This window comes from Lemur catta, chromosome 14 (genome assembly GCF_020740605.2).
Source record: "Lemur catta isolate mLemCat1 chromosome 14, mLemCat1.pri, whole genome shotgun sequence".
Classification (NCBI taxonomy): Eukaryota; Metazoa; Chordata; class Mammalia; order Primates; family Lemuridae; genus Lemur; species Lemur catta.
Window position 1 is genome coordinate 15,769,245 of NC_059141.1, and position 22,529 is coordinate 15,791,773.

At 41.6% G+C, this 22,529-nt stretch overlaps 1 long non-coding RNA gene across 3 annotated transcripts in view; it reads left to right on the top strand.

Moving 5' to 3' along the window:
- LOC123649676 overlaps positions 1 to 22,529 on the top strand; it is a 167,371-nt gene that overhangs the window by 128,113 nt on the left and 16,729 nt on the right. The window contains exons 3-4 of one of the 3 annotated variants that reach the window (XR_006739101.1): positions 19,369 to 19,717; positions 20,351 to 20,574. The exons of 1 other annotated variant lie outside the window; for it this stretch is intronic. This is a non-coding gene — a long non-coding RNA (uncharacterized LOC123649676). Of the gene's footprint in view, positions 1 to 19,368; positions 19,718 to 20,350; positions 20,575 to 22,529 lie in introns of those variants that run through there. One more of the 3 variants, XR_006739103.1, reaches the window with a different exon arrangement.

The window sequence follows — 22,529 nt, forward strand, 5'->3', positions numbered from 1 at the left end:
TTCAGATCACAGAGGGCCCTGGGTGTTTAGACTTTCTCTGGCTGATGATTGCTCCCGTCTCTTTAATCAAGATTCCAAGGGCTAGGGGTGGGAGGGCTGTGACTATGTATTTTCTAAGAGGAAGGGTTTGGGACTGAAGAATCCTGGAAGCCTGTTGTCCTGCCCTGCTGGGTGAGAGACCACTTTTGACCTTAACTGTTACTTCCCTAGGCCTGTTAACAGTGAATTGCAATCACTCTAAATTGCATTCCGAGCCTGTCAGTCATTCTGGAGTCAGACTTAAACATCTTATTAATGCAAATTTTATTTTAAGAGTTAGAACAGGGAAAAATAACGTATGCTTTCATTAACGGGAGAAAACAATAGTAATTTCCTCTACGTGTTATGGTTGGGTCCCAGATCCGATGAACTCTGAAATGAGATGGAAAATATAATAAACATGATTCTGAAAATTGAATAATCAGCATTACACATGGTTCCAATTGTAATGGATGGAAAGACATAAATAAAAGCATTGTTTGCTCTTACACTCTTCTGAGACTGTCACCATAAACGTAGGCTTATTTCTCTGAACAATTGTCAATGGTAAACTGTGGCATAGGAACACAACTTTCAAATCTGAAGTATCAAATTTTAAGTCAAATTTTGAATAAAACAAATCTGGCTGGGCACTTTTAAATTTAAAGGATAAATCTTCTATCTTTCCTCTAATAAAAAGTAAATTGAATCTGCAAAATTAGGTTCAGTATATGATTTTCAACTGTGTAATTATTGTTTAAAGATACATGTCTTCAATTTCTTCTGTTGCCTTTTGAAATTCAAATCCATTTCAAATCTTTTGTTAATAAGCAATTAAGTTCTCAGAGAATGGTTTCTTGGTGTTGGTAATTAAGTGTTATATTTACACAAAGGAAATAATGCTATACAAGCTACTCCAAAAAGAACATTCTAAAACATTCTATTGAGTGTGACCACATAATCCTGCAGTGTCAGAATTTCTTCTAGTGACACCAGCAAAAACTTCTTGAGTTATGTTACAAGGAACTAAAAAGAAAATCTGGGTCTTCTGAGTCATCTTTCCCTTTTAGGTGTGATAGTTGAAGAAATATTTAAAAAGTCAGTAACAACTGTGTAAGTGCATGTACAGCACCACCAGTGTACTACTTGATACTTGGCATTAGATCTTGACACTATGACGGGGACTTTTCTTCTTAGGCAGTAAATACCTGCAGGGCAAGAGTGTTTTCTGCACTTTTGATGTAGTTATAGCTGTGACCTTTTTCTAAGGTGGAAAATGAACATTAGTTAATAAAACAAAAAACACGCGGGAGGCACATCCTGGTTTTGCGACAGGCACTCTGTCAAGAACTGCAGGAAATACAAATCTGAGGAAGACCGGGCCCACCCTCAGGAGTGTTCAGTCTGCTCAGGGAAATAAGATAAGATAAGCAGGATTTAGATAAGCAAAGGAGAGAAGGCAGGAGGAGATTCCAGAGATGGGCAATGGGTGGCAGGAGGTCAGAGGGGGCAGAAGCTTGGAGGGAGGAAATGCAAGACATGTTTAGAAAAGAAGAAGTAAAATATGTGACACAATAATGATTGTTATAATTTTTATTATGTGCCAAGTGCAGTGCTAAGTGTTTTACTTGTAATATGTAGGGTGACCAACTCACCTCAGTTTTCATGGAGGTTTCCTGCTTTAGCACTAAAAGCCCTGCATCTCAGGATGCCTGTCAGTCCTGGAAAAGCTGGGATGGTTGGTCACCCCATGTGCATTCCTTACAAAAGTACCTTAATGAGTTCCATGCTACTGTCATCCTCAACTTACAAATGAAGAGATGGAAGGTCAGAGTGGCAGAGAACTTATCCAAGATTGGATGGTTGCTAATACTAATACATGGAGAGCTGAGATATGAAACAGGGTGCTCTTACCTACTAGGACAAGAAATGAATCCTTGTGCTAAAATGGAGTGTTTGAGGCCAGGTGCGGTGGCAAATGCCTGTAATCCTAGCACTCGGGGAAGCTGAGGTAGAAGGATTGCTTGAGGTCAGGAGTTTGAGATAAGCCTGAGCAAGAGGGAGACCCCATTTCTACTAAAAAAAAAAAAAAAAAAAAAAATTATCCAGGCGTGGTGGCACATGCCTGTAGTCCCAGGATCACTTGAGCCTTAGAGTTTGAGGTTGCCATGAATTAGGCTGAAACCACAGCACTCTAGCCTGGGCAACAGAGTAAGACTCTATCTCAAAAAGAAAAAAAAAAAATTATAAAATGGAATATTTGCATGACACAATCGCAGTTGACAATATTAAAAAAAAAGTTGGTACAAAATTGTGGTGCAATAAAAATTCAACAATTTCTCCTGTGGATACTGGGAAGACATTGAAAATTTCTGAATAGAAGGACATGATGTAAGTTTTCCGGATGAATTTGATACTGATGGAACAAACACAGTTAGCTCCAACTGATGGTTTAGCCAACCACTCTTCCTATCTCTAGAAATCTACAACCTCACCCCTAAATGTTACTCTCCCAAACCATTAACAAACCAAGGAAAGCATTTTTTTTCTTTTTTTAAATTTCAACTTATGATGGGGGTACAAAAGTTTAGGTTATGTATATTGCCCATGCCCCACCCCCCCACCCCCGAGTCAGAGCTTCAAGCGTGTCCATTCCCCAGACAGTGTGCATCGCACTCATTACGTAGGTATGCACCCATCTCCCTCCCCCCACATCTGCCCGACACCCAATTGGTGTTATTCCCAAGTGTGCACTTAGGGTGATGATCAGGGAAATCAATTTGCTGGTGAGTACATGTGGTGCTTATTTTTCCATTCTTGGGATACTTCGCTTAGTAGAATGGGTTCCAATTCTTTCCAGGAGAACATAAGAGATTCTATATCACCGTTATTTCTTATAGCTAAGTAATACTCCATGGTATACATATACCACATTTTACTAATCCACTCATGTATTGATGGGCATTTGGGGTGTTTCGACATCTTTGTGATTGTGAATTGTGCTGCTATAAACATTCGGGTGCAGATGTCTTTGTTACAGAATGTCTTTTGTTCTTTTGGGTAGATGCCCAATAATAGGATTGCTGAATCAAATGGTAGGTCTACTTGTATCTGTTTAAGGTATCTCCATATTGCTTTCCACAGGGGTTGCACTACTTTGCAGTCCCACCAGCAGTGTATGAGTGTTCCTGTCTCTCTGCATCCATGCCAACATTTGTCGTTATGGGACTTTTTGGTAAAGGCCATTCTCACTGGAGTTAAGTGATATCTCTTTGTGGTTTTGATTTGCATTTCCCTGATGATTAGAGCATTGTGGAAAAAATGTGGAGCATTTTTTCATATGTTTGTTGGCCATTCTTATATCTTCTTTTGAAAAATTTCTGTTCATGTCTTTTGCCCACTTTTTGATAGGGTTGTTTGATTTTTTTCTTGCTGATTTTCCTGAGTTCTAAGTAGATTCTTGTTATCAGTCCTTTATCGGATGTGTAACATGCAAAAATTTTTTCCCATTCTGTAGGTTGTCTGTTTGCTCTCGTGACTGTTTCTTTGGCTGTGCAGAAGCTTTTTAATTTATTCAGGTTCCATTTATTTATTTTTGTTGTTGCTGTGATTGCCTTTGGGGTCTTCTTCATAAATTCTTTGGCTAGGCCAATGTCTATAAGAGTCTTTCCCACATTTTCTTCTAGAATTCTAATAGTTTCACACCTAAGGTTTAAGTCTGTTATCCACTATGATTTGATTTTTGTGAGAGGTGAAGCTGTGGGTCCTGTTTCAGTCTTCTACATGTGGCTATCCAGTTTTCAAGGAAAGCATTTTGAAGATCAAAGAAATGTTCTTCCATCCCCCATCCACTTCAAGATTTCCCCTTTATTTGTTAGTATTTTTTCTGTGTTTCTCTCTATAGCAGAAACTAGAAATACTTGAAAGGTTATAAGCAGCTTTGCTTAAGCATGCTTCTTTTATAGTCTATCATGCTTCAGATCTCATTTCCTTAAAGAAATAACGCGTAGAAGAGGTGCTGATTCCAGACTTCCCTCTGCGAGACAAGAGCAAAAGCAGATACTTCTGCAAATAACTGTGTCATATGGCATGATTTAGACTCTGTCTGCACTCATCTTTTGTCATTTTACCAATTTCCTGTTTGTCTGCTTATTTCCTTTCCTCGCCTCTTATTCTGAGCTGTTATATGGTTTATTTAGTGGTGGGGAGAGAGAGGGGATCTACACATACTATCTGTTGAGAGAGATGCCTTCTGAGGTTAGCATAATTCCATGATCTAGTGCAAGACAGCCAAGCGGAGAAAAGTCGATTCAGAGGGAAGATGGTAATTTTCACGAAGTTCCTCTCCCTGTCTGATTCAAGGGGATACATTATGCAAAAACCTGAAACAGCGAGTTTTTGCACTGGGAACGTTTGTTTAATTGCATTCCATAGTGTTCCTGCCAAGTCACCAGGACCATACAAGCTCCTGCTTGTTTGAAATTGAAATTATTCCCTTTGCAAAAACAAACCATCCTTCTTCGTGAGGTCCCATCTACTTGGTCAGAACTCCTTTCTGGGAGATTATTTGATGACAAATTATATAGAGAAATTAAACAGAAAACCTATTAGTAATGTTAACAATATTCCCCACACACGTGAAATATTTAACGAAAATCAGGAGCTAGGGAGTTGAATTTGCACACAAAGAACCTGTGTGAGATAGATATTCTCTAAATGCAAATGCAAGTTTTCTTTTCTAAAGACCTTTGCAAATACCCAAGAGCTGCCCCTTGTTTTGCTTTTAGTGACAGGGAAACAACCATTTAGTAAATTCCTGCTGCAGTTGATCCCACCCATAATGGGATATACAGAGGTATTTTAAAAGTCCAGGGACGTTGAGAATATAGAAACAGAAGAGTAGGAACAGCCCAAATGGCTGGTCCCATCTGCTAAGGAGTCAGACATATGAATGGCCAAAAGAACCCATTCTCTTCAATATATAAGCGTACCTGGTCAAATTAAAATTGTGGTTTCTGCTAAACACTAATTTAGGCAGCTGAAGGAACTGGTAAAAATGGGGATGGTTCATGCTCCAGTTCCAGCACATCTTACCCTCTCTACCTGTACGTCAGTTGTACCATTCAATACAGGTAAAGAAGAACATCCTAGTATAGTGGTTCTCTATCCTGGCTGTACATTAAAATCACCTATGGACTTTTAAAATGTCCTGTGCCTTATCACAGCAGACCAACTTAATCAACATTTGGTTATGGGAGAACCCAGACATCTGCATATTTTTAAGTGCCTACAGTCAGGGTCCAGTCAGGATATAGAAACAAAGAATTTAGTTAAACTAACTTTTAAGCAGTTACTGAGGAATGCAGAAAGCAGCTACTATCTTTAAGGCTTGGGAGAAACAAAGGGAAGAAGTTAGGGCTATTGAAACTTAGAGGCTTGGAGGAGGGGCTCTACAGAGCTGAGACCCTGACCACTGCAGGTGTGCCACCAGCTGTTGCCAGCGTCTGAGCTCAGGGGAGCAATATTGCAGAGCTCTCTGGGACCCAGACTTCTGAGGAGAAGACACTGCTGGGTGGTGTTTGTATCTTAGATACAACTGGTTCTGGGATAGTAGCAAAACTGCAAATTAGAATCCGCTGCTGCTATGGAAACCAGAGTTTGGAGGACCATTGTTGGGGTGACAGTGATAATAAGAGCACAAGGCAAATGAGATAGAGAAAAATTCCTTCTTCCCAGTCCATCCTTTTGGTCTCTCCTAGTGACCCTCTTGGCAGAGCTGGGAAAGAAGAAATACTTTTGGCAGAATCCCAGCCCTAGAATTTCAGAGTGGAACAGGAAGGTAATATTGAAGTAAGAAATAGTTTACTAGCCAGCACTAGTACCCAGGTGATTCTATTGGGTAGGCAGGACTGAGAACCACTGACTATGGAAAGCTACAATTCAGGACTCTGCTCAGGAATTTCTGGTTGCTATTGTTTTGTCCCAGTCCCCTGGCCAGCTCAACTTTCCCATTCTCGGCCTGCTCCTTTGGTCTCTGTGTTTGCTTTTGGACTCTTGACTTTTGGGTTCTCATGTTTATGGCTTAGATTTGTTCCATGGGTTCCTCAGCTTTGAAGAACTTGCCCTCATTGGCCTTATAGAACCCAAGCCTTGGCAATTAAGGAGAGGGAATGGACTTTGATTTCCATGGAGTTTGTTTTGGCTCATAATTCCAGGGACTTTATTTCCCAGGACCCAGCCAGCTCTGTAGTGAATCATACTTTGGGCTGAGGAACAGTCCCAACAGTGGTCTGCTGCCAGTGGCTTTGGTGAGAACACAAATAGAAAAAAACGTATTATCCTGTGAGGTGTGTCTGAATTGAAAACATCAGCTTCCGTGCCTCTGTTTGTAAGGTTGTTGGATGGTCAGCACCAGAGAAAAAAAATGAGCAGAGTTGAAAGGGTTAAGCAAACAGGCTTTATTGGAGTGCTCTAGGGTGAGAGTAATGGGTCCTAAGGGAGGGACCTGGGAGAAACCAGGGACTCGGGAAGTCGCAGTCATCTGGGACTGAGGCGAGGGTATTTATATGTGGTGAGGGGTATAAGTGGAGGGGGCTTGTTTTTTAGGTGTTTGTTTAAGTGGATTATTAAGTTTTTAGTAAGTAGGATGTCTTTGGGGCTGTAACAGGATGTCTCCAGGGTCAGGTAGACAGCGTGGGGGGCTGGGTATGCTGCCAGTCACAGGATGTGGCTGGGCTTTGGTGGGGCCAGGTGCTTGTTGAAGCAGAAAAGTGAAGCTGACTCACTGCTTAGGGCAGAGGGGTTTGTAGCAGGGGAGGGGGCTACACGGACCCCCACCAATCTTCCACTGTTTTTGTTCTCTAGAGAGCCTGATTGGGTTATTTTCTTAGTTACAGACTTCATCACTTAAAAATCATGCAACCAGTTAGATCAGAAGAGAAATAGAGCTAGTCCTTTTTAGCCTGAGATCTCCCACATATAATGAGACACTCGAAATCCTCATTCAAACCATTAAAATGAATGTCAGCAGGATCCAGTATTCATTCAACATATTTTGAGCACCTGCTAGGATCTGGGCAGTGTTCTAGGTACTAGATGGACAGCAATCAATAAAGCTAAGTAATTTTCCTTCCGCTGGTTACCTTCTACTTGGAGAGAAAGACAATAATAAATAAGTAAACCCATTATGTGCCAGATGGCATATTAGTTATCTCTTACCATATAACAAATTATTTAAAAACTTAGCATCTTAAAACAACAAAGTTTATTATCTCACAGTTTCTGAGAGTCAGAAATCTGGGAGCAGTGTAGGAGGGTGATGCTGGTTTACGGTTTCTCATGAGTTTGTAGTGGAGCTGTAAGCTAGGGTTGCAGTCTCATTTGCAGGTTTATCTGGGGCTGGAGAATCTGCTTCCCAGTTAATTCAAGTGGCATTATCACAAGGCTCTCTTCCTTGCCATGTAGACCTCTCCAGGGAGCTGCTCATGACTTGGCAACTGGCTTCCCCAGAGTGAGTGATTAGGAGAAAAAGAGTGATAAAGATGGAAGACATGGTATCACTCATAATCTAATAATCTTGGAAGGGACCTTCCATCACATTCTATAACTGATAAATGTGGGAGGGGACAACATGAGGGCATGAATATCAGAATTTAGGGATTATCGGGGCCGTCTTAGCTACCCTGCATGGTAACAAGTGCGATGGAGGAAACAAAACAAGGTGAAGACATAGGGAGGGCACAGGTTTAAGGAGACTATTGATCTTAACACAGATAGTCACAGAGGACTTGTTACTAACAGATACACGTCTCCCAGGTGCTTGGGAACTAACCCATCAGTCAAAGCATCAGCTGTCTCTCTCCTTGTGACTCCAGAGGTCTAGTGAAGCATCAACTTTAGTATGGATCCCAAAATTATTCAGCCATGACTTGCTTTTTAAAGCATTCCACCTAGGGGGTCACCTTTTCTGGGAATATGTCTCTCAGCTCCTGCCCCACCAATCAGCCTTACTACGAACCCCTGCTGTGCTCTCCCAGAGCACCCACGCTTACCCAAAAGCTGTCATCACACTGCCATATATTCTTTCTTCCTGTCCCACTGGAGAGTGAGTTCTTCAGTGCTGTGGACAATGTTTTATTCATCTTTGTACCCCCCAGTAAAAGATCAGTCATTGCTAGATGAATAAATGAATGAAGAAGTTAATTTACCTTCTCTGCAGTCTTTCTAAGGAATTTGGCAAGAAATCCTGTTTACCACCACTTTTAAAACAAAAAGTGAGCAGTGATTATCTTTTGTCTAAAGCAAAAAATTCGTATATGTAGATTTATATAGCCACTTTAAATGTATAAATCTACTCTTCTGCAGTGTCAATTGCATTGCCTACAGATGCTGTTAGTTTATGAAGCACCATATGGAACAAAAAATATGTGGTAACTTATTGAATGGGAACATTTTTTGAGAAAAATATTTTTATTCCCATGCAGCAACATTTCTATTAAATTGCTTCTAAATATGTAAAAAGAAAAAAAGGAAACCTCAGAGTGGCAACAGAATACCATAAGGAGTCTAGAAAGCATGCAAAACAGCAATATTATTTTGATAATGAAAAACAGATATGGATGGTATTTCTTCATTCTCCTCTTTTTTGGACGATTGTTTTCTTTCTAAAGATATGTCCCTTGTCTGGTAAGTCAGATCCTCTGATTCACCCACAGCAGTGGCCCAGAGGCAGCCATTTATATAAAAGGATAGTTGGCCACTCACAGATGTATGTCTCCCACATGCCTGGGAACTAACCCATCAGTCAGAGCATCAGCTGTGTCTCTCCTTGTGACTCCAAGGTCTAGTGAAGTATCTAGTTTAGTATTCACCCCAAAACTCAACCCTGAGAACTCAAGTATTAAAGCTATGGAAACTGTAGCATATATACGGTCACCTGGGTATTTTGTTAAATGCAGATTCTGGTTCAAAAGGTCTAGGGTGGGGCCTAAATGTCAGCATTTCCAACAAATTCCTGGGTGATTTGTAGGAGCTAGTCCTCATATCATATGTTGAATAGCAAGGTATAAAATAAAGTTCAGAGGGTCCAAAGTCTACCTGTCTGCCTATACCTATAGGTAGTTTGAGATTTCTTTTTCCTTTCTTTTTCTAAAATCAGCCAATTGAGGAACCCTCTAATAATCAAAAAATAAATTTATTCTTTTAATTCGCAAAGTTGTTAAACCATTTAGTCTCCCACAAGATAATACATATTTCAGGTCTCTAATCCTTCAAAAGCTCAATTTGAAAAACAATATGTGTTCAGCTATACATTTTTACTCTAACAAGTGCCAATGCCAAGGAATCTACAACGTAGATTCTAAACCAAACTTAATCCTTACCTCCACATCAAATATTGTGTTTCAAGCATTTTCAAACTGAAAGTGACAAAAGAAAAAGACAGGCATTAAAAATAAAATTAACAAGTTTTATTAATCATTCTGCATGAAATTCCAGGTAGACACCTCCCTCCTACACTCAAATCACATAGGAGGAACAGGGGAATTTCATCCATGATTTATTTTATTTTTGATAAAATTTATTTTTGTGTCACATTGATCTGTTTCTTATAGTGCACGGAATGCACAGGGTTATTCACTCAGTTCTTGGCCTGTGTATATTCAAATTGCCTTATCAAGATATGCAAGTAGAGCATCCTATTGGCTGAAGGTAATTGGCTTTCATTTATTTTAAAAAAAATAGCAAAGTACAAAAATGTATCCACATGAACAGGTACTCCCCTGGTTTGTTAGCTCTAAAGTGGCTCAGCCCCATGCCCCATGCCCCATCCTCTATCCCAACCTCTGACCCCAACTCCTCTCAGAACCCTCACCCAAATCTGAGTGGGAAGGTCGCAGTTGTGGCCAGGAAGCCTTTGAGCGCCGTGGACAGGGGCTCTGCAGCAGAGGAGCCCGGCTTGGTTTTCTCCCATCAGGTGGAAAGCTAAGGGCTGTGGGTTGTTCCAGCCCATGACTCAACTTCCCTCACAGTTCTCAATGCACCTGTCTTTCACAGGTAACAACTCACAGGGTGAATGTGGATATTTCTAAATGTCTGTATTTGGAGGGTTTGGAGTAATTACAAATTTGCTCTGCTGTGGGCTTTATTCCTGCCTCAAAGCTGTTGAGAATACTTCCAACTTCTGAATATCCAAAAAGGCAGTAACAATGGAAACCCAACTGATTCCTTTCTTTGGTCAGTGACAGAATCTGCATAACCTATACTCCTCCACCTGCTTTTGGTTGCTGTTAACTCTTTTCCAAATTTTTTTGGATCGTGTAAATCAGTACCTAGCACACAGGAAGGACTTCATAAATAGATTAAATAGAAAAAGAAGATCTAGGGAAGGAATTAAGATGGCGGACGAGAAAAACCACCAGCCAGAGTGTTTCTGCAATAAAGACAGATTTTAGAAGAAAGTGAAAAAAATAGGCAGACGAGGTTCCGAAGGGAGAGTGCCTGAAACTACAGGAGACTCCACATGAAGAAGCTACAGAGAAGAACTGGAAGGTGAAAGGCCCCCAAGAGGCTTGGAGACCAACACCAAGGGTAGGTGGAGCAGCTACATTTCCCCTCCCTTGCGTTTTGGACTGTGGGTGGGCTCCTGAGTGGAGAGACCTACACACACCAGCCCAGAGATGGCCACCAGTGAGCCGTGAGCCTCTTGTGGACAGGCCACCAGGCTCCCATCTCCCTCAGGGCACCTCCTGGTCTGCAGACCTGAGCCCATCAGCAAGCACCATATTGCTTCATTGTCCCCGCCCCCTTCACCTGCCGGCCTCTCCTGAGAGAGGCAATTTAGCCACCACCTGGAGTAATCTGCAAGGAATAGGACCTCTCCTTTTGGGAACTTACAGCAGACTGAGGGATACTCAGATTGCGAGCTCCCTACACCCCCACCCTCCCAGGTGCTGCTTGCCTGGTGACTCCAGGAGAGCGGGGCAAATCCTGAGGCAGAGAGACACTGATCCAGCCTGGGCACCCTGTGGGTGACTTGAGACCAGCACTCCTCTCCCTGGAAGGGTCACAGATTGATCTCCAGGACCCAGGGGACAGGGCTGCAGACCAGATCTGGTACACAGAGGCCTCAATCGCATTGCCCTGGGGCACAGAAAGGTTATTTGTGAATGACCCTACTGAGTGTGTGTGCCTTCAGGGGCAGATCAGCACGCCTGAGGGGCAGCCCTCCTCTCACGGGAAGGCCGTGGGCCCAGCCCGGTCTGCGATCCTGGGCAAGGAACCTCCTGGCCTGCATGACAGCCAGGGTAGATCCACTGGCTTGAGGTCCTGCCTGTGGACAGAGGCCTGGGAGAAACTGCGGAATACGGGAGGGTGGAAAGGAGCAAGGCCTGCTCTAGACTGCAGATCTCAGACAGCCCCACCCCCCACACATAGACTTTCTTGCTGAGAGGGGCCACTCCAGCCCCTCCCTAGCAGCTTTACCCAGAGGCAAAGAACAGACCTTTGACCCCAGCTAACAGCATTTGTGGAGCTTGAGGTCACGCTCACCCAACCCAGCTCTGTCCAGACTCACTCCCTGACCTGCCCCCACTGAGGTGCAGAATAAGGACACACCGGGAAATCCCAGGGCCCCACTCACCACATGAGGCCCTAGAGTCTCTCTCCAGAAGAACAAGAACTGGTTACAGGACCCAAAAACAACACTGAAGCCTGCTCCTCCCAGCAAGTGCCACCTACTGACAGGGAGGTCATTCTGCATACCCTTTCACTGCATCTACTGACTCATCCTATAGGGTGTGGTCAAATCTCACCCACAAACACCACCTAGTGGCTCAGAGACTAAACAGGGTGTGTCATCAGCCAAACGAAAATCTAAAAGCAAGAAGCAGCAGCTGTTCCAGATGGGAAGGAATCAGCGAAAGAACTCTGGAAGTATGAAGAATCAAACAGAAAGCACACCCCCAAAGAGAAACACCAGCTCTCTAGCAATGGCCGTTAACCAAACTCAGAACCCCAAAATGACAGAAGAAGAATTTCAAACATAGATCATCAAAAAACTGAATGATATGCAAGAAAAAATAGATAACCAACACAAAGAAACCACAAAAAAAATCCAGGACTTGGAAGAAAGATTCACTAAAGAAATTGAAATATTAAAGAAAAATCAAACCAAACCCCTGGAAATAAAGAATTTATTCAGGGAACTACAAAACACAGTGGAAAGCCTCAAGAGCAGGGTACATCAAACAGAAGAAAGAAGCTTAGAGATCGAAGACAACACCTTCCAATTAAATAAGTCAGTCACAGAGATAGACCAAAGAAATGTCTGCAAGAAATGTGGGATTATGTGAAGAAGCCTAATGTGAGAGTTATAGGCATTCCTGAGGATAAAGAAGAAATTACTCAAGGGTTGGATAAGCTATTTGAAGAGATAATTGAGGAAAATTTCCCAGGCCTTGCTAAAAATCTAGATATACAGGTACAAGAAGCCCAAAGGACCCCTAGGAGATTCATTGCAAATAGGAAGACACCACATCATGCAGTTATCAGACTGACCGAAATATCCACTAAAAAGGCACTTCTTTGAGCTGTAAGGTGAAAGAAACAAGTAACATACAAAGGAAAGCCCATCCAAATAATGCCAGATTTCTCAACTGAAACCTTACAAACAAGAAGAGACTGGGGTCCCATCCTCACTCTTCTGAAACAGAATAATGCCCAGCCTAGAATCTTGTACCCAGAAAAGCTAAGTTTTGCATATGAAGGAGAAATTAAGACATTCTCAGATAAACAAAGACAGAAGGAATTCACCAAGACAAGATCAGCCCTCCAAGAAGTACTCAAAACAGAGTTGCACATGGACCAGCACAAGAAACACTCACAAATGTAAAACTACTCAAAAGCTAAAGATCAAAGGCCAGATACCACAATGGCCCAAGAGAGAAAATGTAGCAATGAATTTCTACCCAACAGGATGAACACAAATCTGCCCCACCTATCAGTTCTCTCAATAAATGTGAATGGCTTGAACTCCCCACTCAAGAGACATAGGCTGGCCCAATGGATAAAAAAATATAAGCCAAGTATCTTCTGTTTCCAGGAAACTCATCTAACTTGCAAAGATGCATCTAGACTGAAAATAAAGGGATGGAAATTGATATTTCAAGCAAACAGAAGCCAAAAGAAGGCTGGCATGGTGGTTTTAATTTCAGATAACTTACTTAGTTTTTAAATCAATAAAAGTAATGAGAGACAAAGATGGTCACTATATAATGGTGAAGGGTACAGTTCAACAAGAAGACATAACTATACTTAATATGTATGCACCCAACTTAGGTGCACCCAGATTCATAAAGCAAACCCTACTTGAACTAAACCAAATGATAAACAGCAACACCGTAATAGCCGGAGATTTCAACACCCCACTGACAGCACAGGACAGATCCTCCAAACAGAAAATAAACAAAGAAATAATGGACTTAAACAGAATGCTGGAACAAATGGGCCTGACTGACATTTACAGGACATTCTATCCAAACTCCACTGAATATATGTCCTTCTCATCAGCTCATGGGACATTCTCTAAGATTGACCACATCCTAGGACACAAAGCATGCCTTAAAAAATTTAAAAATAGAAATTATACCATGTGTCTTCTCATATCACAGTGGAATAAAAGTAGAAATCAACCCTAACAGAAATTCTCATTTCTACTCAAAGTCCTGGAAGCTAAACAACCTTTTCCTGAATGATCATTTCATAAATGAGGAAATCAAGATGGAAATGAAAAGATTCTTTGAAGTAAATGACAAAGGAGACACAAGTTATCAAAATCTGTGGGACACAGCTAAAGCAGTACTGAGAGGAAAGTTTATTTCCATAAATGCCTATATCAAAAAGATAGAAAATTTACAAACAAACAGACAACCTAATGAATAGACTCAAAGAGCTGGAGAAAGAAGAACAGACCAATCCCAAACCCAGCAGAAGGAGTGAAATTCATAAGATCAAATCAGAACTAAATGAAGTGGACAACAGGAAAACTATATGGGAGATTAATAAAACAAAAAGTTGGTTCTTTTAAAAGATAAACAAAATTGACACGCCTTTGGCTAGACTAACTAGGACCAGAAAAGAAAAATCTCTAATAACCTCCATCAGGAACAGGAAAGGAGAAATTACAACTGATGCCACAGAGATACAAGATAACATCTATGAATTCTACAAAAACCTTTATGCACACAAACTGGAAAATGTGGAGGAAATGGACAAATTTTTAGAAACACACAATCTCCCTAGGCTCAACCGGGAAGAAATAGAATTCTTGAACAGACCAATATCAAGAACTGAAATCAAAACAGCAATAAAAACCTCCCCAAAAAGAAAAGCCCAGGACCAGATGGCTTCAACACCGGAATTTTACCACATCTACAAAGAAGAACTGGTGCCTATCCTGCAAAAGTTATTCCACAACATTAAGAAAGAATCCTCCCCAACACATTTTATGAAGCCAACATAACCCTAAGACCAAAACCAGGAAAGGATGCGACAAAAATAGAAAACTACAGACCAATATCCCTCATGAATATAGATGCAAAAATTCTCAATAACATCCTAGAAAACTGAATCCAGGTGCTTATCAAGAAAATAATCCATCACAACCAAGTGGGCTTCATCCCAGAGATGCAAGGATGCTTCAACATACGCAAATCTATCAATCAATGTAATACACCACATAAATAGAAGCAAAAACAAAGACCATATGATCCTCTCAATAGACGCAGAAAAAGTATTTGACAAAATTCCACACCCTTTTATGATAAGAATGCTTAACAAAATAGGTGTAGACAGGGCCTGCCTAAAAATGATACAAGCCATATATGACAAACCCAAAGCCAACATCGTACTGAAAGGGGAAAAACTGAAAACCTTCCCACTTAGAACTGGAACCAGACAAGGTTGCCCACTGTCCCTACTGCTATTCAACATAGTGCTGGAGGTCTTTGCAAGAGCAATCAGGCAAGAGAGCAGAATCAAGGGTGTCCAAATGGGCTCAGAAGAGACCAAACTCTCACTCTTTGTGGATGATATATTATATCTAGAAAACCTCAAGGATTCAACCAAGAGACTCCTGGAACTGATAAATGAATTCAGTAGAGTCTCAGAATACAAAATCAATACACACAAATCAGAGGCATTCATATATGCCAATAACAGTCAAACTGAGAACCAAATCAAAGACTCAATACCCTTCAAGGTAGCAACAAAGAAAATAAAGTACCTAGGAATACATTTAACTAAGGAGGTAAAAGACCTCTACAGGGAGAACTGTGAAACACTGAGGAAGGAAATCACAGAGCACGTAAACAGGTGGAAAACCATACCATGTTCACGGATCGGAAGAATCAACATTGGTAAAATGTCTATAATACCCAAAGTGATCTACAGATTCAATGCAATCCCTATGAAATTACCAACATCATTTTCCACAGATATAGAAAAAATAATTTTATGCTTTGTATGGAACCAGAGAAGACCCCGTTTAACAAAAGCAATTTTAAGCAATAAGAACAAAATGGGAGGTATTAATTTACCAGACTTCAAACTATACTACAAGGCTGTGGTTATTAAAACAGCTTGGTATTGGCACAAAAACAGGGACACAGACCAGTGGAACAGAATCGAGAATTCAGATATAAAACCATCCTCATATAGCCATCCTAATCTTTGACAAAGCAGATAAAAACATACTCTGGGGAAAAGAATCCTTATTCAATATATGGTGGTGAGAAAACTGGATAGCCACATGTAGGAGACTGAAACAGGACCCACAGCTTTTACCTCTCACAAAAATCAAATCACACCGGATAACAGACTTAAACCTTAGGAGTGAAACTATTAGAATTCTAGAAGAAAATGTGGGAAAGACTCTTATAGACATTGGCCTAGCCAAAGAATTTATGAAGAAGACCCCAAAGGCAATCACAACAACAACAAAAATAAATAAATGGGACCTGAATAAATTAAAAAGCTTCTGCACAGCCAAAGAAACTGTCACGAGAGTAAATAGACAACCTACGAATGGGAAAAAATTTTCGCATGCTACACATCCGATAAAGGACTGATAACTAGAATCTATTTAGAACTCAGGAAAATCAGCAAGAAAAAATCAAACAACACTATCAAAAAAGTGGGCAAAGGACATGAACAGAAATTTTTCAAAAGAAGACAGAAGAATGGCCAACAAACATATGAAAAAAATGCTCCACGTCTCTAATCATCAGGGAAATGCAAATCAAAACCACAAAGAGATATCACTTAACTCCAGTGAGAATGGCCTTTACCAAAAAGTCCCATAACGACAAATGTTGGCATGGATGCAGAGAGACAGGAACACTCATACACTGCTGGTGGGACTGCAAACTAGTGCAACCCCTGTGGAAAGCAATATAGAGATACCTTAAACAGATACAAGTAGACCTACCATTTGATCCAGCAATCCCATTATTGGGCACCTACCCAAAAGAACAAAAGACATTCTACGACAAAGATACCTGTACCCGGGCCGGGTGTGGTGGCTCACGCCTGTAATCCCAACACTATGGGAGGCCGAGGTGGGCGGACCATTTGAGCTCAGGAGTTCGAGACCAGCCTGAGCAAGCGAGACCCCGTCTCTACTAAAAAATAGAAAGAAATGATTTGGACAGCTAAAAATATATATAGAAAAAATTAACCGGGCATGGTGCCTCATGCCTGTAGTCCCAGCTACTCGGGAGGCAGGAGGATCTCTTGAGCCCAGGAGTTTGAGGTTGCTGTGAGCAAGGCTGATGCCATGGCACTCACTCTAGTCCAGGCAACAAAGTGAGACTCAGTCTCAAAAAAAAAAAAGATACCTGTATCCGAATGTTTACAGCAGCACAATTCACAATTGCGAAGATGTGGAAACAACCCAAATGCCCATCAATACATGAGTGGATTCATAAAACGTGGTATATGTATCCCATGGAGTACTACTCAGCTATAAGAAAAAATGGTGATATAGCACCTCTTGTATTTTCCTGGAAAGAGTTGGAACCCATTCTACTAAAGTATCCCAAGAATGGAAACATAAGCACCACATGTACTCATCATCAAATTGGTTTCACTGATCATCACCTAAGAGCACATTTAGGAATAACATTGATCGGGTGTCAGGCAGATGTGGGTGGGGGAGGGGATGGGTGTATATATACATAATGAGTGTGATGTGCACTGTCTAGAGGATGGATATGTTTGAAGCTCTGATTCAGGGGGGTTGGGGAGGCAAGGGCAATATACATAACCCAAACTTTTGTACCCCCACAATATGCTGAAGTAAGATTAAAAAAATAGGTAAATAAATGAAGGGATGGCTCCTGTAAAGATCTTCAACCCAGCCACTTCAAAGAATAGAAGTAACAATAACACATAACACATACATGTGACTAGTTAAGATTTTACAAAGCTTTCATGTAGGTCAGCTCAAATGGTCTTCAGCATGGCTCTGTAAGGTTGTAAGGGAACCAACCTATTTCACCAATGAGGATGCTGAGACTTGGAGGTTAGTGATTTGTTACAGTCCCACAGCCAGTGAATGGCAGAACCATGATTCACACTTGGGTCTTTTAACTCCAAATCCCATACTTTTCACGCTGTACTCATACTTTGCCCCAAGTAAGGCTGGGAGACAGAGTTCTGATCCTAGAAGGGCTGGAACAGGTCTGAATGCATTTCCAGTAAACCACAATTCTGAGTCTTAAGACTTTTCTCTTGACCTAGACATCCAGACTTCAAAATCAGAAAACAGACAATCCTAATCCAAGCTGGGGGCAGTGTGTGTTACAGCGATGGTTTTCTGGGAATACCACAAGAAGTAAAAGGGAAGCTGAATATGAGTTTCTCAGTTCCCACTCTTTGCAAGTCTCCTATACTTTTCTTCTCTTTTATAAATTTGGATTTAATCTTAAAAAAAAACACCCACTCTTATAAAGAGTACCAGAAGAAACCCAAATCCACGTTTAACACATTAACTGCCATGTGAGTTGTATTTAACTCACCATCGTTTTGAGCCCGGGGCCTCGTGAAACATATGTAACTCACACATCTCTTCACCTTGGGAGCTGCAAGAACTATTTTTCAAGTTGCATGTAACTCATACACAGAAAATTTTCATTAAATTGGTAAAAATCATTTTATTTTCAAAGTTTTTATTCTATTTTCATAATAAAACACCATGGCCCCAAGGAAAAAAATTTTTTTTCTCATGTGGCAGTCAATGTGTTAATACCAGCCTAGTAACTCTCTGTGCCTGGTTAGCCTCGAATATGTGTCACCTCAGCTCCCTCATTTGGGAAAATGAATCAGCAGAGCTACAGTGCAGAGTGAATGTGGGAACAGAGTGGTGCTTTGGGAATAGAATCACTCTGCACAAATGCAAGGTATCCTCACATGCATGACCTTGCCTGGGTAGGGGAAGGGAGTGGGTGCTGGGGCAGTGGTTAGGATGAGTAAGACCAGGGTGGAGGGGAAGTCAAGAATTTTCTGCAGCCTAGAGCATGGTGGAACCTGTAGGAAAATTTCCATATCTTTCTTAAGGATCACCCAGCCCTGGGAAAGGGCTTGAATGGTCCCAAGGAGAAATTAGACCCTTTTCCTGTTCCCCATTAGGAAACAGGAAAACACTTCTTTGACGTCACCCAAAGAAGTAGACTCTTTGGGGAAAGGAAGAGTATTGGTCATCCTAATCTTCAGTTCTATCCCAACAGGGCCAATGAGAGGACAGTCTTAGAATCCACTTCATGGGGCCAGAACAGAGAGAGTTTCCTCAGCTGATAGCCTGAGAGCAAGCAGGACATCACACGTGGCTTAAGTGAATCCATACCCCATTGTGATTGGAATCACATACGTTGACCATGCCATTCTTTTTCTTTTTGTCAATATAATTTCAACCGGTCTCGAGAAGGAGCATGGTGGAGCAGAAAGAGGATGGAGAGTCTGGATTTAATGTCTGGGTTTACTGTCTGGTCTAATCCCTCCTCTGAGTGAACTCATTTTCCTCATATGTAAAATAGGCATATGTTGGGATTTGAACCGGATATACATCATGCTTTTCTCCCCCTCCAAGTAAAAATCAGAATCAGATACGAAATAAACATGAGCCAAGTTGGGGGAGGGTTGTCATCAATATTAGTTAAATAACTGGCCCATCAGAATTTGGGAGTGCAGCCTGGATCTACTGCCAAATGTAATCCCTAATATTTGACCTTTTCCAAGGACTAAACCAAATTCATGCAAAGTAGCTGGATAACCATAGACACCTTCCTTCCCCCAAAGGTCACTCTTGGCAACAAAGAAGAGGACAGTAGGGATCAGACAGAGGATCAGACCACTTCCAAAATAAAAAGAGGTGAATTAAAAGGAAACAGGAGCCCTAGCACCTTAAGCCTCCTGGAATAAGAACACTGGGCTGGTGGGATGTGCAGACCCTTGGCGCCCGACCAACTGGAAAAAGGAAGCAACTCCCTGGGGAAAGAGAGGCCACAGGGATCTGTGACAGAAGCCCCTCCTGGAAACAGGAGGGCAGAGGAACCAGTTCTCCAGTCAGACACTGCCACCTTGGAGGGTCGATGAAAGAGTTCAGTGGGATCAAGGAAATGCAGCACCAACCTGCACGCCAGCGAAGGTTTGCGTTTATTTCCTTTCTTTCCTTCTCTCTCCTTCAACCCACTTTAGAAAATGAAAAAGGCCAAGTTCTTTGGCAGGCCCCCTCAGACACATTCCCGGGGGCAGCACTGCCTACCTCAGTCTGAGGCCGTGGCAAGTTGCGTCCAACGACCACACTCTCTAGTTGGCCGGGGACGTGCTGGGCTAACTGCTGTGGTCCCTGTGTCCTGTCCAGGTTAGCATGGCCTGGACAGGAGAGTTCCAGTTGAGTGATAACTTACCCAGCCACCCTCTTTCTAGTAGAGGATTTTAAGCAGGCAAACATAACAAATTCTCCTCTCTCTATTTCCAAATCACTGCTATTGCTTTCCTCCTCTCCCATTCCTTCTCAGGCTCCTTTGCTGGATCCTTTTAAATAAAGGCCAACATTTCTCAGGTGTGACTCCTTTCTCTTTTCTTCTTTCCTTCTGCGTGCCAACTCCACCAACTACAAATATGCCAACTTCCAAACCTCCCTTTCCTTCCCTGACTTTTCAACTCCGGTCTCCAGCTGCCAGGAAGAAGCTCCAAAGCACGTCCCAAAGCCAAACTTGCACCAAAAAATGGTCATGGTCTCTGTTTGGTGATTTGCTGCTGGTCTGATCCATTACAGCTTTCTGAATCCTAGCGAAACCATTCCATCTGAGAAGTATGCTCAGCAAGGATGAGATGCACCAAACACCGCAACACCTGCAGCCAGTATTGATCAAGAGAAAGGGCCCAATTCTTCTCCAAGACAACGCTGACCACACGTAGCACAAACAGTGCTTCAAAAGTTGAAGTGGGCTACGAAGTTTTGCCTCATCCCCCACATTCACCTGACCTCTCGCCAACCGACTACCACTTCTTCAAGCATCTCGACAAGTTTTTGCAGGGAAAACGCTTCCACAACCAGCAGGATGCAGAAAATGCTTTCCAAGAGTTTGTGGAATCCTGAAGCACAGATTTTTATGCTACAGGAATAAACAAACTTATTTATTTTTGGCAAAATGTGTTGATTGTAATGGTTCCTATTTTGATTATTAAAGATGTGTTTAAGCCTAGTTGTAATGCTTTAAAATTCACACTCCAAAACCACAATTACTTTTGCTCCAACCTAATACAAGTATCAACCTCCTCTAGTGCACACTTATCCACGGTTAAGATCGTTTGCCAAAATCTGTTTTTCTCCCTCTCTGTCTCTCTATTTCTGTCTGTTTTCATCCATCCAGGTTTCTAGAACAGAATCCTGTAGATTGGGTGTCTTATAAAAAATATATATTTATTTCTTATAGTTCTGAAGGCTGGGAGGGTTCAAGAGCAAGGTGCTGGCAGATTCGGTGTCTAGTAAGGACCCGCTTGCTGGTTCATTTTTCCTGTGTCCTCATATGGTGGCAAAAGGGCAAGGCAGCTCTGGGGGATCTTTTCTGTAAGGACATCAGTCCCATTCCTGAGGGTTCTGCCCTCATGACCTACACTTCCAATAGGTTCCACCTCCAAATACCATCACATTGTGGGTCAGGATTTCAACAGTGAATTTTAGGGTAACACAAATATTCAGTCTGTGGCTCTCTTTCTCCTCTCCCTTCTCACACCCACACCAAACTTGCAAACTTGTCCTGACTTTATTCAGCATTGAGTCTGGACTTCTTAGAGCGGCCCACAGCCCTCTAGTACTCCATCCCCACCTTGCCTTATACTCATCCATCCACCCCTCAAGCCTTAGGACCCCGTGGCACTGAATTTATATCACCAAACCCAGAAGAGCCCATGCCTTTGCTCTTTTATGTTTCTTTGTTTATGCCCCCTGCCCCTGGCCCTCCACTTTGAATGTTTTTCCCTAGAACATACACCTATTTCTTGCCTTATAAACTCATGTTTTTCCTTCAAGGATAAATTCAAATGTCCCTGCCTTGGTGAAACCTTCCCTGGCATCCCCCTGTGTGCCCTCAACATTTAACTGCTGTAATAGAGTTATGCATAAACAGATGGAAGGGACTCCATTGCATTTATGTTTCTCCCATTAGAACGTAGCTTCCTGAGATCAGAGAATTACTGTTTTTCATCTCTTTACTCTCCCAGTCTAGATATTGACCTTCTCCCAGACACAATTGCTATGTTATTTATTCTACCCAGAGACAAGTGGAAGAATGAAGACTGGTTTAGTTGGTTGTGATGAAGTATCCCCGTTCATCACAGGTTTAGGAATTGGAAAACATGGCCCCAGGTTCACTGCTGCCTCTACTTGCCTTGTGAACTTAGCCAAATCCCTTTACCAGCCTGTGCTTTGGTTCTTCTGTCTGAATAATGATCAAAATAACTAAACAACTCCCCTAATGGGTAGTAATGACAACATGCAAAACTACTTGTTTCAAAGTACTTTCATATCTAATGCATAAAGTGACTATTAATATCTGACTGCTACCACCATCAATTAGACTTTCTAGCAAACAGTTCAGTGACTCTTTCATCTAAGACACTTTCTAATAAATAAATGAAAAGATGACACACATGCAGAAGAATGATTTAAGAATTAAACATATACAACTGAGTTTATAGTTTTCTTATTAAACCATAAATATTGTCAGGTAGTAGTTAATAGCATTCTGATTTCATATCTAGACTTGCTTAGATTTTTATTTCCTTTTCATAAACCTTTACTTTGAAGTCAGGCCCCTCCCAATATGTGACTTCAGACTAGCTTAGCTTCAAAATCTTTCTTACATTTTGAGAAAGTAAAGAAAAAATGAGGGCAGTTTACCATGCTGTGGAGCTAGAACTTGATCTACATTAGAATTTCTCCTAACAGGATG